The sequence below is a fragment of the Plectrocnemia conspersa genome, unplaced genomic scaffold, assembly GCF_051122295.1.
Source record: "Plectrocnemia conspersa isolate PC_06_02 unplaced genomic scaffold, ASM5112229v1 ptg000008l, whole genome shotgun sequence".
In the NCBI taxonomy this organism is placed as follows: Eukaryota; Metazoa; Arthropoda; class Insecta; order Trichoptera; family Polycentropodidae; genus Plectrocnemia; species Plectrocnemia conspersa.
Window position 1 is genome coordinate 20,734,317 of NW_028277172.1, and position 15,924 is coordinate 20,750,240.

The 15,924-nt window shown below is 31.0% G+C and overlaps 2 long non-coding RNA genes across 2 annotated transcripts in view; one reads left to right on the top strand and one right to left on the bottom strand.

Moving 5' to 3' along the window:
- LOC148233343 (uncharacterized) overlaps positions 1–15,924 on the bottom strand; it is a 72,303-nt gene that overhangs the window by 30,194 nt on the left and 26,185 nt on the right. The window lies entirely within an intron of this gene.
- Positions 1,672–4,960, top strand: LOC148233347 (uncharacterized). Its single transcript, XR_015810365.1, has 2 exons — positions 1,672–3,833; positions 3,875–4,960. It is a non-coding gene; the product is annotated as an uncharacterized LOC148233347 (long non-coding RNA).

Sequence of the window (15,924 nt, forward strand, 5' to 3'; positions counted from 1 at the left end):
AATGCGCTTAAAAAATTTAATATTGCTTCGGTATGATTAACCAATAAATATTTCAGGCAATACAGTCTTATAATTAAAATACTAGTATTCTACTTATTAAAATATAAAAGTACTTGTAAGTATTGTGAATTTTTTTTCCATGGAAAATAAATTCATAATACATATATAATTAATTACAAAAAATATTGATCTAATTTTAAATATTTACCAGCTGCGCAAACAATACTGTTGTATTTTATAAAATCACTTAGCATGTTATTATATTTATATTATTAATGATTTTCACATATTTTAAAATAATTTATTAACTTATAAAAATACTATTGCTTCACTTATGACAGACTTTCACACCGTATTAATTATAATACATATAAAACGTTTGTACAATTATTAAATTTTAATGCATAAAATAAAACGAACTTTTATACAAAATATGGTAATGAAAAAGCAATACAGAAAAGCTCGTTTCACAGTTAAATTATGATAAATATAAATAGCACAATAGTTCAGTGACTAATACATAAGTTCGAATCCCATATAAATGTCTATGATGATTGGGAGTTGGGAATTATTGATTATTATATAATTATAAATACGATCGATTATCAAAGATGAGGTGTTCCATGATATTCCTAATCTCATGAATAAATATTGTGATAAATTATTAAAATAGAATCAAGTTAGGTCATGCATACCGAATTTTTTTCATTAAAAGTTGTATTAATTGTTTATAAATAATAAATTAGATGTTTTTCATCTATATAATTTAATGTATTGTAACGCATTGGACGAACGCTTATCATGCTACAACAAGAAATTTACATTTCGTTGTTTTTTCCGGGCTTTATCGCCGGCAATTCACCGCCAGCAATTAATCACTAGCAGTTTACCTCCGCGTCAATTGATCACATAAACAATTTATAGCCTACAAATGATTGCTAGCATATTTTATTATCGGTGTACCAAGTCTACAATTTTTTAAATCAAGACGTATTTTAAAAGTTTTAAATTAAATGCTGTTCTAAAATGTCAGCTAATTGTCCGTTCGCTGTTCAAACCCAAATCTAACCTAAACGAATCAAAAACTATAATTAGTTTGGGTTTCAACAGCAAATTAATGTTTCGCAACTGTTACATTAAAGTTATATTTTCAATAGTAGGAATATATTATAATTAGTTTAAATGTATCAAACAATTGATTTATAATTTCACTGGGCAATATCAGTGAAACTGTATTTATTCTCTGCGCAATACATTTATTTTCAATTTAAAATGATCAATAAATTTATATAAATTGTATGTATTACCTGGCGATCAAATATGCTAGCGATCATTTGTAGTCTATGAATTGCTGGCGGTGAATGCGACGGTAAAATTTCCGGTTCCCTTTTTTCCTTTGTCATTAGTTCCATCTTTAGTATATATATATTTTTTCGTTCTTTATATATTGTAAATCATAGTTAAAAACACTCTTTTTAGAATAGACTAATTTAATTTATTTATTTGTGCCTTACAAAAAACATTTTTTTCTCGTCAATATGAAATGAGCGTGCCAATCGTAAATTAGAGCGGATTCGAAGTATTTATTATAACAATATCAAACCAATTCTTCGATGCATTTTTACTGGCTTTAAATTTCTACTAGTGAATAGTATAGTATAATTTCACTGATTTTTTTTATTTTTAGTACATATAAGATATTCTCTACGAGCTATTATTAGAAAATTATCAAAGCATTTTAGTAAAAGAATCTGTGTATAATATAATCGCGGTTACGTTAAGCATAGTATAATTATAAGACAATAAAAAATATACTGTTTCTGCCCCAAATCACCGCATTGGCCAAACAATTGAGAATAGGTAGGGCTTTAAACTAGTATATATAATCAAAAAAGTGTATTAAATTCTTTCAGGAATTTTTAGAGCAAAACCATTTTACCACTTCGCTTTCGGCTTGGAATAAGCCGAACTCTTTTATTTCACTAGTATGGACCGGAATCCAAGAATTTAACCAGATCTTCTAGAAATGTTTACTGGATTAATGTGCCATATTTTATATAATTTCACTAGTAAAAATATATATCTATTTCAATATGATTTTACTGAAATATCAGTGAAAAAATATTTTTAATGACAATACACATTCCCTGTAAAATATATAATGAGTATTGGAAAATATGTATATAAATTTAAAATCTATAAAAATAAACGTATGAGTATAAATAAGCAAGATACATAAGTTTGGCGTGTTTTAAGTTAATGAAGGCTCGTGAGAAGTGATACTGAAAGGCCAAAGCTAAAGACCGTTATGGGCTGAATTCTACTCGTTACATTTGTAACGGCAGTCTCAGCCTTTCATTTTATCATTATTTTATTTGTTTTATTATACATATATTTTAAGACTAAGGCTGGAGCTAATTTTTTTTTTAATATGGAAAATATGATTTTTGAGATTTTTGCTGCGTATGTTCTTATTAAAATATCACAGCTAATTGAAATGTTTTAACTAAAATATATAACCAATTACAAGACAAAAAAAATAGTTTGTCCTAATTTTTCAACTGCGTGGTCTAATTGACATTTTCATTAAGAAAAATAACAGTTAAATTTATGTGACTTTTAACTGTATGCAGGTGGACTGATTTTAGCAAGTGTGCTATGATTTGACTTAATAAGTTTTTGTTTTTGGTTCTTTAGGAATTTTGAGCCCAATGATAATATGCTTTATTAGAAAGACCACTGATCAATAAGGAAGACACTCATCTACTTCAATTAACTAAAGGTCAAACCATAATTTTTGATCGCTCTATTTAACCAATGAAAGCACAAGGTGCTCATTTAAAAGAAAGCCCATCTGTTAATAGCTTTTAAACATTAAGCATCCGTTGAAGAAGACATTTTAAACCGCACTACTGATACAGATAAATTAATAATGCAAGCATCCGGATTCCTACGGCACCTTGCGGCACAGTCGAGAATTTGCGATAAGCGAAAGTAAGATCTTTTAATTAGTGCGTGCTCGACGAGCGTGAAGCCACTACACTTTCACACATAAGGCAAAACATTGTCGACAATTAAAGTTAATTGTACGAATAGCTGTCTGTTCTATTAGAGGAGAGATCAATTCTCAGAACGATGTGCTCTGTGCGCTCGATGCAGTTTTACTTGCGAGCACGTGGATAAGCACGCAATTAGAGGAATTCGCGATGTTTGAGAATCGCATATGAAAGATTTAGAGTGCCGAGCAGTCTATGTTTCAATGTTGGCAATCGAGGATACCGTCAGATCTGCCAAGTGGTACACTTGGGTCGGAATCAACCCTGCGCGAATCCCTGACACGATTTTGCAACTTGTTTGCCACATGTCGATCCCGATGACAATCGACATATGCAAATAAACACATAAATAATAAAATAACTATTTGTATGACACATCACATCATATGGCCAATTTCAAAGTCTGATCAGATGTATTTATGTAAATAGGTTCAGAGCTAAATTGTGGTTAAAGTGAAGCGTCGACGTCGCAATTAATCTTAGCAACATTGATATCAATTTCTGGAACGATTGACTTAAAAACCACTTGTGGCAATCAACGTCAAAGTTGATGAGATCAATAAATAGATAATGCCAGCTGTAGACTGAAATCCTTGAATGCAAATGGCTTACCAAAGTATAGACTAACCCTCATGGTTGATAGCTGAATGCTGAGAAATTTGGATACAAAAATAAACGATATTATGCGGATGGTTAAATTTCCTGAATTGAAATGAAGTACAAAAAACACAAACCATCCCTCAAAGTTGGTAGTTTACTTATACTGCCAAAGAATCAGTAAATTTCCATAATAATAAATAGAACAGTCAATGAAACAGGAATTGATAAACAAAATGAACAAAAAAATATCGTTTAAAATAGATTAATTAACATTTCATCTCTGACGCATAGTTTGTGTTTAACAACGAATTTTATCGCGTTCAACGATTTCTTTATTTTGATAATGACACCAATAATGAGTGCTATAAAACGTTTTGCTGCTAAACACGAGGCTCCAACAGCACGTCAACATCGCGGCAGCAAATTCCTCAACGTGGATAATTTAAAAAACGGCTGAAGAGGACTAAGTCATTCGAACTAGTATAGTTATCATTAATGAAACTCATTTAATATTAGTGATTGTGTAGTGTAGAACAGATAACTTTTGGACGCCAATGGGTGAACACAGTGTTTAAAAACATTAATTATTAAGAAGTAAACTTAATTGTTACTCATAATTTAAAAAATTGCGTTAAAATAAAATAATGTGCAGTCCAAAGTAATGGATTGTTATTGGAACGGACTAGTCGACCTTTAAGTTATTTGCAATTGCCCTCATTTTAGTATGATTTACATCGTATTTCATGCTAACATATTTGTCAAAATATGAAAAATTATAATAAGAGGAGCATAAAGTAGAAAAGAATTTAGAAGTAACATTCTGATACTGATAAGCAACTCACCCGCAGGGAGTAAACCAAGACAGCATCGTACTAAATCGACATACATACTAAAAAAGCACGCTAAGTTCGATTGAATGTCAATGTTCTTTGATCATAATGGTTTAATGCACAATAGTCACATATGAAATTATGTGCAAATAACTCTTGAATTGAGCACTTACTACTAAGTGATGAATTTTTGGCCAAAAACGACACTGTCGTGATGCGGCAAGCATTGTATTTATCAAGTATATTATTAGTTCCCCCTTTCGTTTTTCGACTATAGAGGAGATTAAGACAAGTTTGTTGTGTGAGCTGAAACTTATACCAAATAGCGCATTCCACAAATGTTTTGCAGATTATGGCACAATATCTATTTAAAAATAAATAGATATCTTTTGATAAAAAATAAAATTAGCATATTTTTTTTACACCTCATATGTATGTATTTATTATAATTTGCAAAAATACACGTCAAATCAAGGAAAGTTAAATAAAGTTGAAAGAAAAGTCAAACCCATATAAAGAAAAACAATCAGTGGCAGACGTTGAGTTAATTGATCTGATTTCTTGAGTTTTCATGTTTGGTAGCTAGATTGCTTTATAATTTGATTTTATCATATCAAGATAAGTGAAGTAAAATTAGTTTTTGGCTGACGGATGGTGACGGTTCGCAATTAGACATAGTTTGGGCCGCTGCAGTATTATTTATTTAAGTATATAATAATTACATTGTATTCAAATATATGCGAAAACAAATAACGACGCAGCACTGTGTGTTGTTTTCCGAGTGTCGCCAAGTTTTGGCCACAATGAATGAATAAATAAATATATAAATAGGTCCCCACAGTTTATTTTTATATTATTATATATGTATGTTACGTCTAATCTATGAAAATGGTTATTGCGAAAAATGTTAAATAAAATTTGCCTAATTCATGAAAAATGCAAGCCTGTCTTATTCGTGAATTAGGAAAATTATCTGCAGAATGCATGCATTAATTCAATGAGATTGTAGCGCTCCGGTAGTGTTTTTTTTAGAACTAAGTCAAATGTCATTTTTAACAGTTGCGAAACGTCACATTTACTAAAGTTCACGTTTACTATTTTTTTGCTCTTGTAAAGTGTATGAATAGTATTAAAAAAAATAGTAGTCCGTGTACTGATACTTTATCTGGCCGTGTAAATGATATCGGGAGATTAGCAGAAAAATAATTATTGACTATAAAAAGTTTTTCATTTAACTATTGAGCAGGTTAGGTGCGAGCGAGCGTTGGTCAGAACAGTAAAAATTCCATGAATAAATCTCTGCAACGAATCATGGGGTGTTCACTGTTTTAGCCAACGTTCGCTCACAGCTGGCCTGTCCAAAATTTATATTAATTCCAAAACTTTTTGGCATTCTATATGAAGATGAACACCACTGTAGTTAATGATTAATTTATTTTTGTATAATCAAATGATTTTTGTTCTAATTACGAAAAACACCACCGAAGCGCTACTATCGCACCTAACTAATCCATCAGTTACACCATAAGTTATTAAGAATCGACCATACACCCACTATACAAATTATGAAAATAGCTGTTAATAAAGTTTGTACGTCGTTATATTTATAATCATAGACTTTTTTGGCATTCTAAATACAGACGAACACCATTGTATTCAATGATTGATTTATTTTTATATAATGAAATAGCATTTGGTTTAGTTTATCTACTTTGCTCAATGCGTGAAATAAGCAAAAAAATCCTGCCCAATTCACGCATTCGGCAGATAATTTGTCTAATTCACGAATAAAGCAACGGGTTAGCACTTTTCATAAATTAGGCAATTTTTTGCCTATTCCATGTAATAAGCAATTTCACAGATTCGGTGTAACATGTATATAGATTAACGTCAAATAAACGCCTATTGTTTTTTTTGTACATTTTATAATAATATATGTCATAAGTCATCGTAAAGATCAAGGTTTAAATCCCATATGGACAATTTCTATTATGTCTGGGAGTTCAAAACTAGTGATTATTATATAATTATAATTTAATTGATCACCACAATATATTTTTTCCAAGATTTTCCTAATCTAGCGGATGAATACTTTAAATAAAATCTAGCTAGGTTGAGCCTAGTGGCATATATTGGTTGTAATAATAACTTATAATTTAAAAATAATATGTCACTTTTTTACAGGCTTTGATATCAGTCTGGTGTTTCACTACTTACTTAAAAGTTTGTATTTGTGTTTACTTGGTTGTAACGTATTAGGTTAAATGATTTACTTACTTAATAAGTAATAATTTCATTATATTCATCTGAATTATTAGCTTTTAATAGTCTAAATGTTAATAAATTCTATAACCTAATAATATTGAGCAACTTGAGCACCTAAAATAGGTTATATACATGTACAAATATGTTTCATTTTACTATATGAGATTTTCTCCATTTTATGATTCTAGTAACGGATGTTTTGATGATTAGTGAGAGTTTGTCGAAAGCGCTTTTAATCTAGATTACGTATTAACATAATCTAGTTAATTCTTAATGATATATTTTCATAATACTGTTCTTAAAAATATAAGAAGAAATAATGTAGAGCATTACGTATACTCTTATAGCTTAGTAACTCGAATATAAACAGACATTCAACTTTACTAATACTTAATACAATTATAATGACGATGATTAATTACTCATTTATATCGAATGATGCAACAAGGAAGTTTATTGTTTAATGCAAGTTATCACCGACACAAATGATTTGATTAAATTATATATTTATTTATCAAAATCTTTTGTAAAAACATTTTGTTGACCCTTTTATATAAAAAATGATTTTTAATGAAACTAAATAAAAAAAATATTTCATTAGCATTAAGATCTATTAAGCTAGGCAACAAAAAAGAACTGCTTATTTATTAAAGACCAAAATGCTCGGCCCTTAGGGGAACCGAGGGCCAAGCTTGCGACTGAGGCAACATATACATCCTTCGAATATCAGGGGGGGGGGGTGTTGTAACAAGGATGATGAGCACGTCTCCTCGTGCGCTCGAGAGAAATACTAATGAATATGAATGTATATGTCTCGCTCATCCGGCCGTTACAAGCTGGGTGCCCGCCCATAAGGGTTGGACAAGTAATACACATCACTATATGTCATAATAGACAGATATATTATTAAAAATAAGTAAAAATAAAACACCAGACATTCTGGGAGTCGGTGACATCTAAATAATTAATTATAAACTTGAACATATTATAATTTATAATCAATATATGTCAATTAACAGTAAGTAGCGCATTACCACCACGTTTCGAATATATTAAAATACAAATTATGATTCTCCACTCAACGGTTATTTCGCTGGAAGTACAACATCAACCGTAAATATCGCGACTATGTTAGTTAGTCAGCCTAATCCGCTGTTTACTTGTTTTAAAACGTCAACTATTTAAAAAAAATCTGATGAAAAAATATTATTTTACACACGTTTTTGCGGTGTACCTGAATCTTGCGGTTAATGCCGGGATTTTTTTTATTAATGACTCTTGTTTCCTGGAAAATATTTAAATAAATAAGAAGAAGCTTATTTGACGATTCAAGATAACAAGATTTTTTACATTCAGAAACATTCGTAAATCTTCTTCAGTATAAATAATTTTAGGAATATATATTTATGTAATTATTTTTGTCTGCATTTTATTTTTAAACAAAAGATTGGTTTAATCGTATTTGATTCAGCTCTTTTAATAATATGTTTTTAAATGTGCTATTTATAACACAGAGATAGATACTAATAATTTAGAGATTTTTATCTAGAATAATTAATGATCATCGAGAACAGACATTTCTTAATTTGTTTTTGACTAATTATGAGGTATTGAGACTATAAGGGGCTAAATCAAACAAGGCGAACCCGGGCTCTGGGAAAACTATGATTCCGGGACTCATGACAAAAATGGCACTTTATGTATTTTTTAACATCGTAATATAAATAATAATAGGTACGACTATGCTACAAACAATATAAAAATTAACCACCGTTGCGCCTAATTTTATGCGAAATATTTTAATTAGGCATTAACAATTTTTAAAAATATTTATCTGATATTTAGTCGTGCTTTCTTTGCTGCTCAGTGTTGCCATATAGTGTATTTCCAGTCCAGGTCAAAAGCAATAAAATCGATTATGAGAATATAATGAAGCACATCTAAACCGAATTTTGCCCAATAGGAGAGCGCAAAAAACAAGTATCAATTCTGAGAAGTCAAAAATTCACGTCAAAAGCAATAAAATCGTGCCGTCGCCGTCGCAGTGGGAACGCTCGTTACCGAGCGTTCCCACTGCGACGGCGCCAACACGATTTAATTGCTTTTGACGTGAATTTTTGACTTCTCAGAAGTGATAATTGTTTTTGCGCTCTCCTATTGACCAAAATTCGCTTTGAAAATACTTTGATCAGCCCTCTTATATTAAAAGTCAATAGTAATATCGGTTAAGATAGCTAACATATTTTTAAAACATAGTGTAATATCGAAATTAGCTGGCTTAGTTCGTATTTTAGACTTGACCTAATAAAAGTTCTAATACTAGTTTTAGAACTTTCATTAGGTTAGGTTTGGGTTTGAACAGCAAATGGACGTTTCGCAACTGTCAAATTGAGTTTCATAGCCATTTTAAAGCAATCAAAAGTAATAAAAACGTGACGTCGCAGTGGGAACGCTCGGTAACGATTGATCAAAATTCGGTTTGAATATATTTTGATCAGCTCTTTTATATTAGAAGTCCATAAAATATATCGGTAAGGATAGCTATAATATTTTTAAGATATAGAGTAATATTGAAATGCAGATATACTGTGGAGCAATATGTGAGATGCGATGTTTGTCTGTACTTATTCTTCCGCTTATTTTACTCTGAGAGATGATTTGGCTTAGTTTGTATTTTGGACTCGACATAATGAAAGTTCTAAAACTATAATTAGTTTTAGACCTTCATTATGTTAGTTTGGGTCTGAATAGAAAATAGACGTTTCGCAACTGTCGAATTTAGTTTCATGGACATTTTAGAGAAAATTGTATTCTGTAATGATTTTACTGAAATGACATATTAAAAAAAAAATATTTTCATAGTGTAACCACAATCCAAGATTATTTATTATTTTACGAAATATAAAAAAAACATTTTCAGCGGCTTCATTGCTTTCCATTCGATAAAAACGAATATCTCAGCATACACAGAAAACGTTATTTAACATGAAAAAATGCAATTTTCTCTCACGTCTTATGTTCATGTTTGAGTAATACAGTATTTTTTAACGAATGATATACATGTTATAAATTGTATTTTCAGCAAGAGATAATTGAACCCACAGTTCGCTGACCATGCATTTTACGATACAATACGAAGTGAAAGATGAATCAACGGCACCCACTTCGTCTCGCGTAAAAAGCATAATATTTGGGTTAATCAAAGCGCAGTTCGTTCTTTTATTTTCATAATTGAGTTTATTTGGCAAAGAGCGCAACGGTGGAAAATCTGTGCCAGTTTGTGCGTTTTCTTAGACCCGAGCCGTCCGCGAATCTAGGTTGCAACCGGTGCAATAAACACACTCGCCCAATGTATCAAGCGCTCGCCGTTGGCTGGGTTATGCAACGAAGTGCATTTTTGCACCAGAACAGAAACCGCCTGGTTTAATTGGCTCTGTCTTTGTCGAGTGTCTCTGTGTGTGTATAATGTAATAATATAAACACGCGGTCGGGGAGGCAAGGTCTAATAGACGTGTAGGATTCAAATGCACACGACACATCATTATGCATATTGTTATTGTGATAATACAATAAGGAATGTGCGATTGCTTTATTTAATCATTCGAAAACGATAAGACAAAGAAACCATAATGAGTTATGTTTCTATTTAAATGATAAAAAAATATACGTATATACCTTGAAATATATATTAGAATAGAACAATTATTATTAAAAATATATTTAAGGGCACCGGAAGGATAGATGTTATTTGACTAACATTAATGTGTTGTTCAGATCATCGAATACAGCAAGATTGCTTAATATGCGTTCGACGTTGATGCGTATTTTAGTGTAACGTGGCCACTCAATGGTTATTTCGCCGCCAGTTCAACACTAATCGTAAAAGTTTAGTGCATAAAATTGTGTTTTTGTACGTGTTGATCGAATGCGAATTGAAATTAAATAGGTTTATAAATTTTAATAAAATAAAATAGTAGTTTTTGTTAAAATATTTAAAAATCACCTCTGGATTAAAAATATATCTTTTCGAAGCCCAATATATTTTTATACCCAAAAATCCTTTTTACAACTGCTGATTAAAATTAAAAGTCAAATGTAGGTCGAGAGACAGATAATGTCGCTAACCTTTGATTTAATAAACATGTAAATATATTTATATTTAAATCGGTGTTGTTCTCATATTTGCTTTTCTGTTCCTTTTTTTCGAATGAGATTCTATTTTTTTGAACTGTTTATACATTTTTATGTACATATATGCAAAGAGAAACAACATGTAAGTATTATCATTTCAGTATTAATAATCACACATGTTTGTACACACGTGCTCTTGAACCAGTAATATTATTTCTGACGCACTAATGTTAACAACTATAGCTTAGTTAAAGCGTCAATCATAAATAGCTACTCTATTATATGTGTAATCAATTCGTAGAAATCAAATTACAATTCTGTTTACATGGATTGATCTGTCACACTTTATAAGTGAAGCTATTAAATGTATAAGATTGTTATACAAACTCAAGCATTTGCATTTTTTTGAGTTATTCTAAATTAAGTACTACTGTTTTCTAAAAATAGCAAAAAAAAAACAAATGTATTTTCAATAAGTATAAAGACAGATATCAATAGAAAGCTCATGTTTTATTTTTATGATTTTAAAGTCACAAGACCATGCAGCTTAAAAACACTGCAACAGATGTTAGAATTTTAATGATATTTACCATGAATTGAAATGTTGAAATTACGCTCATTTCAAACCCACTCAAGGATTGTTCATGGCTAGAATGGGATTGAAATAGTTTTTTTAGTTATATACTGTATTAGTAAAATCGCTTATTGCGTAAAATATGCAAAAAAAATGCCAAATTTACAAAAAAGGCAAGCATGTTGCTTCGTTCATGAATTAGGCAAATTGTCTGCCGAATGCGTGAATTGGGCAGGAATTGTTTTGCTTATTTTTTTCATTTCATTTGGGCAAAGTAGCGCATTTCATTATATACAAATAAATCAATCATTAACTACAGTGATGTTCGTATTCAACTATAAATTTTATCAACAGGTACTTTCACGATTTATGTAATGGGTGTATGGTCAATTTTTATTCTCTTACGCCTTATGGTATATTTGATACTCAAAACAGTTATTAATGGGGTGTTCACTGTTCTGATCCAACATAAAAAAATCATTAAATAACAATATATCTGCTAATCTCTTAATAATATTTTTAACGACAACACTCTTCATACACATTAAAGAAGCAACAAAAATGTATCGTTTAATAAACGTGATGTTTCGCAACTGGCAAAAATGACATTTGACTTGGTTCCAAAAAACACTAACGGAGCGCTACGATCTTATTGGTATCATATTGCATGAATTCAGAAGATAATTTGCCTAATTCATGAATGGAGCAACGGGCTTGCACTTTACATGCACTGGGCAATATTTGCCAATTTCACGCAATAAGTGATTTTACCGATTCTGTGTAACATAGTATAATAAATATTTATTTATTTTCAAATCTTCCATTGTATGCGTAAGCCCAATGTGTTACAAAGGGATAAATCTGTATCAACTGGGTAAGTCAACTATTTTTTCTAATTATTTATTTTAATCTTCAGTTGTAACCTAAAATGCATAAACGCAATGCGTTTTAACTGGGTAATCTGTACCATCTGAGTAAGTCAATGAGACATAATGCTTACCTATAAGTAAGTATTAACTACCAGACTTTCGAATAATTACAATAAAAGTTCTCATTGCGTGACATAGTTCATTTTGAATACATAGGAAAATCTTAGGCTTGATTATAAATTTTTTTTTTTACTAAGTAGCCTAATTTTAAATGCTGTGGTTAGTTTTTAAAACAGAATCACCATAATGACGACTTGAACAACTAAAAGAGCTACGAAAACATCACACAACGAAAGAGAGATCTCAGTAGCACAAAAACAATCATTGGTATGAGAAGACGCGCGTTAGAGACAATACGTATTGTTCTTAGAATTCTCTAGTTTCTGAGACGTTAACCAGCTATTATCACCGTCAATAAAAACTACACTTTATATGAAAAGACGCATGGCAGACAATACGTTCGACTCTTAGTTCTTCTTTGGTTAACGCCTTAAGGCGTGAACAATTTTGGAGGTGTGTTCAAGAAGTGATTCAATTTGTTCATAAACATCCTTCCGAACGAGCAATAAGAAAGCTGTGGCAGTTGGTCACATCGGGCATAGGCTGATTGACACGAGAGACACCAGCGGATTCAATCCCTGATATTCCACTAGAATTCAGCCGACAAATACAACTCTACACAACATCATTCGTGATACGAAACTGTTTAGATATTGGGTAAATTATATCTATGAAATAAATTATTACAGTCTACTTGCCTGCAAAGTCACACCCCTTCATTCTCAATTCGAAACATACATACACATGAACATACATATTTTAAAATGTTTAGTAAAATAAAATTATGTAAAAAATTATAGTGATGTGCATCATTTAATATAAATTGTTTCAGCTCCTCATAGTGCCGGCTATCGCCGAAAACATCATTATGTCTAGCAATCTCCTTCAGAAGCTGGATGGCTTGTGTAAGGGGTGCGTTATTGAGCGCTGATTTTTTGACCTTAATAGTCAAGAATAAGGGACGCAATCGCGAAATCGCCGACAATCGACGGATTATTTTTATATTATACAGCAGATTAAAAAATTTCAATAAATTGTGTCTCGAAGTTCTTAGCAAAAATGCACTAAAGTACAATCTGTTATTACGGATACGATCTGAAAATTTTTCTCTTAAACTTTACTTTGCTGAGAGCAATGGAACCATATTTGACGTCGCTTCATATCGCGAATCATCAATAATTTTTAGTGACACGCGCTCCACATAAGCTGTACATACTAAATATTTATTCCTGCTCAATAATAGAGATTTTATATTGGGGTTTGCGAGTAATTTTCAACGGCAAACGTTAAAAATTTCACCTAAATGAAACAAAAGGTAAAAAATAATATAAGTTAAAGACCACTGGTTTAAAATAAATGACTATTTATTAAATTTTTCTGCATAAATAAATTATTGTAGATACTTTCCTTAACACTATTGTGCTGCAGGGACAACCATTCTGAGCATGACTCTGCTCATTTAAATTTCTTGTACAGCACAAAATATTTGCATGATCTAATCTAACGGTTAGAGCTACAGGTTGAAAAGATCTAGATTTATATTCAATACCTCTTTGTGTTTATAAGTTTATTTGTGGCCTTCAATATTTTTAACTTAGCTGGTAGAGCATAAATAAGATTATTTTTAAAGATAGTTTTCCTGATAGCTATGAGCAAACATTATGGAGGAATTACATAATACGTAGGATGTAATTTTCTTGGATTAATAAATACAATACCAAGGATATTATTTACTAGTCATTGAGATGAACAGATTTTATTGATTCAAACACATATTTCTGTATATTTTTACATCTTTATTATTTTAATTTTACACTTTTACAAAAAATATATATTCAATAATATAAAACATTTTACTTTTTACAACGTACAAAAATACATTTGAATATTTAGTTCCGTTTTAACGCATGTAGTTGCCGTGAAGACGTTTTGCTCGTTGAGTAACATACACAAACACACTCGGTGATGACCAACTTAAAACGATCTGACAGTGACCTGGATAGGAACCCAATATTAGAAATATACATTACAGACACACGAGTAATAAACCTAAACGAGATAAATGTTTCATTGGTGTAAATTTTGATAAAACGGTCGAATTGGGTTTCCATCTGTAGCTTTCGTACTATCGATAATGACAGCTGCACACCAACATCAAGCAGCACCATTTACCGATAGCAGCATCCGAGATGTCCTTGAGTATACCAAAACACACAACGTATCAAAACATCAAGTACTCCGTCGATTCTTCAATCTTCACCAATCGAGGCGATGTTATCTGACAAACAACTGAGATACCACCAGCTGTGTTCACTCATCTAATACACGAGAGACCACAGGATGGTACCCGGCCGTGTGCCAGTATTTTGATTCACTTTCTTCTCACGTAGGTTTTCTGCACTTTTTTTCATAAATCGCGCTACGTCGTCGCACACTCGAATTGTACTGAAGCTTTGTCATGGCGCAAAGTTTTCCCTGTGACTCACAATTTTCCTGCTCATCTCATGACTCAACAATGCCCACAAAATAAACCCCTCCTACTATCCAGCTATGAGCTCATGATGCCTTTGTGCTGAAATTGTGTTAATCACAACTAAATTACGCCTTTGTAATTGATCGATCATACAAAGGTTTTAATTGAGATATTAATTAAAATGATTTTTACGTTCTATAAAAACTAAAGAAATTGATTCCAACATAAGGATGCAACTAACAGATTATCAATTAAAGGTCGTTTATACTATCGTCGATTATATCGTTATTTATACGTCAATTATACACTGCTACCGCACGTATGTACATCGAGCTGAATAGTGGTGAGCAATTTGCATAATTTACCTACTTGCTATAACAAGTCGACAGTCATCTGAACTCGTCAGAGAATAAATAAAAAAGTTTTCAAACCACTTCTCTTTAATTAATTTAATCGAGGCAATGTTAGTTTATAAATAACATTGAGATGAAAGTGATAAATGTATTCTAGCAATGCTAAAGGAAAATACAAATACAAATCTTCAAAAGAAATATTTTTCCAAAGAATAAAAAAAATATACAAATACTATATAAAATAAATCTGTGAAAAGAAAATTATTAATACATTTGCGACGTTCATTGGTTAAAAACGGGAGAAGAGGACGAAACTTTTTGGGATCGATTTTTCTAACTAGTCACATCTTTATGTTTTGAATACGTATTTATTTTTTGCTTCCACCCAAAGCCAAAATACATTCAAAGCGGTCACTTTTAAAATTATTTTACTGTAAGTATTTTTTATCCTATCAAAAATAGATTTACACGATTATAATTCTGGTCGTAATGTTAATGAAATTATCACAACATAAGATACAGATATTACTAATATTGTAATCTTTTGAATCAATACGAATAATGTTTAATTTTAAGAATGTCTTAAGTGAGCTAATGAGACAATTAGTGATAAATCTTAGCAGCACAGTCTTAGCTGCGACAACATAGGAGTC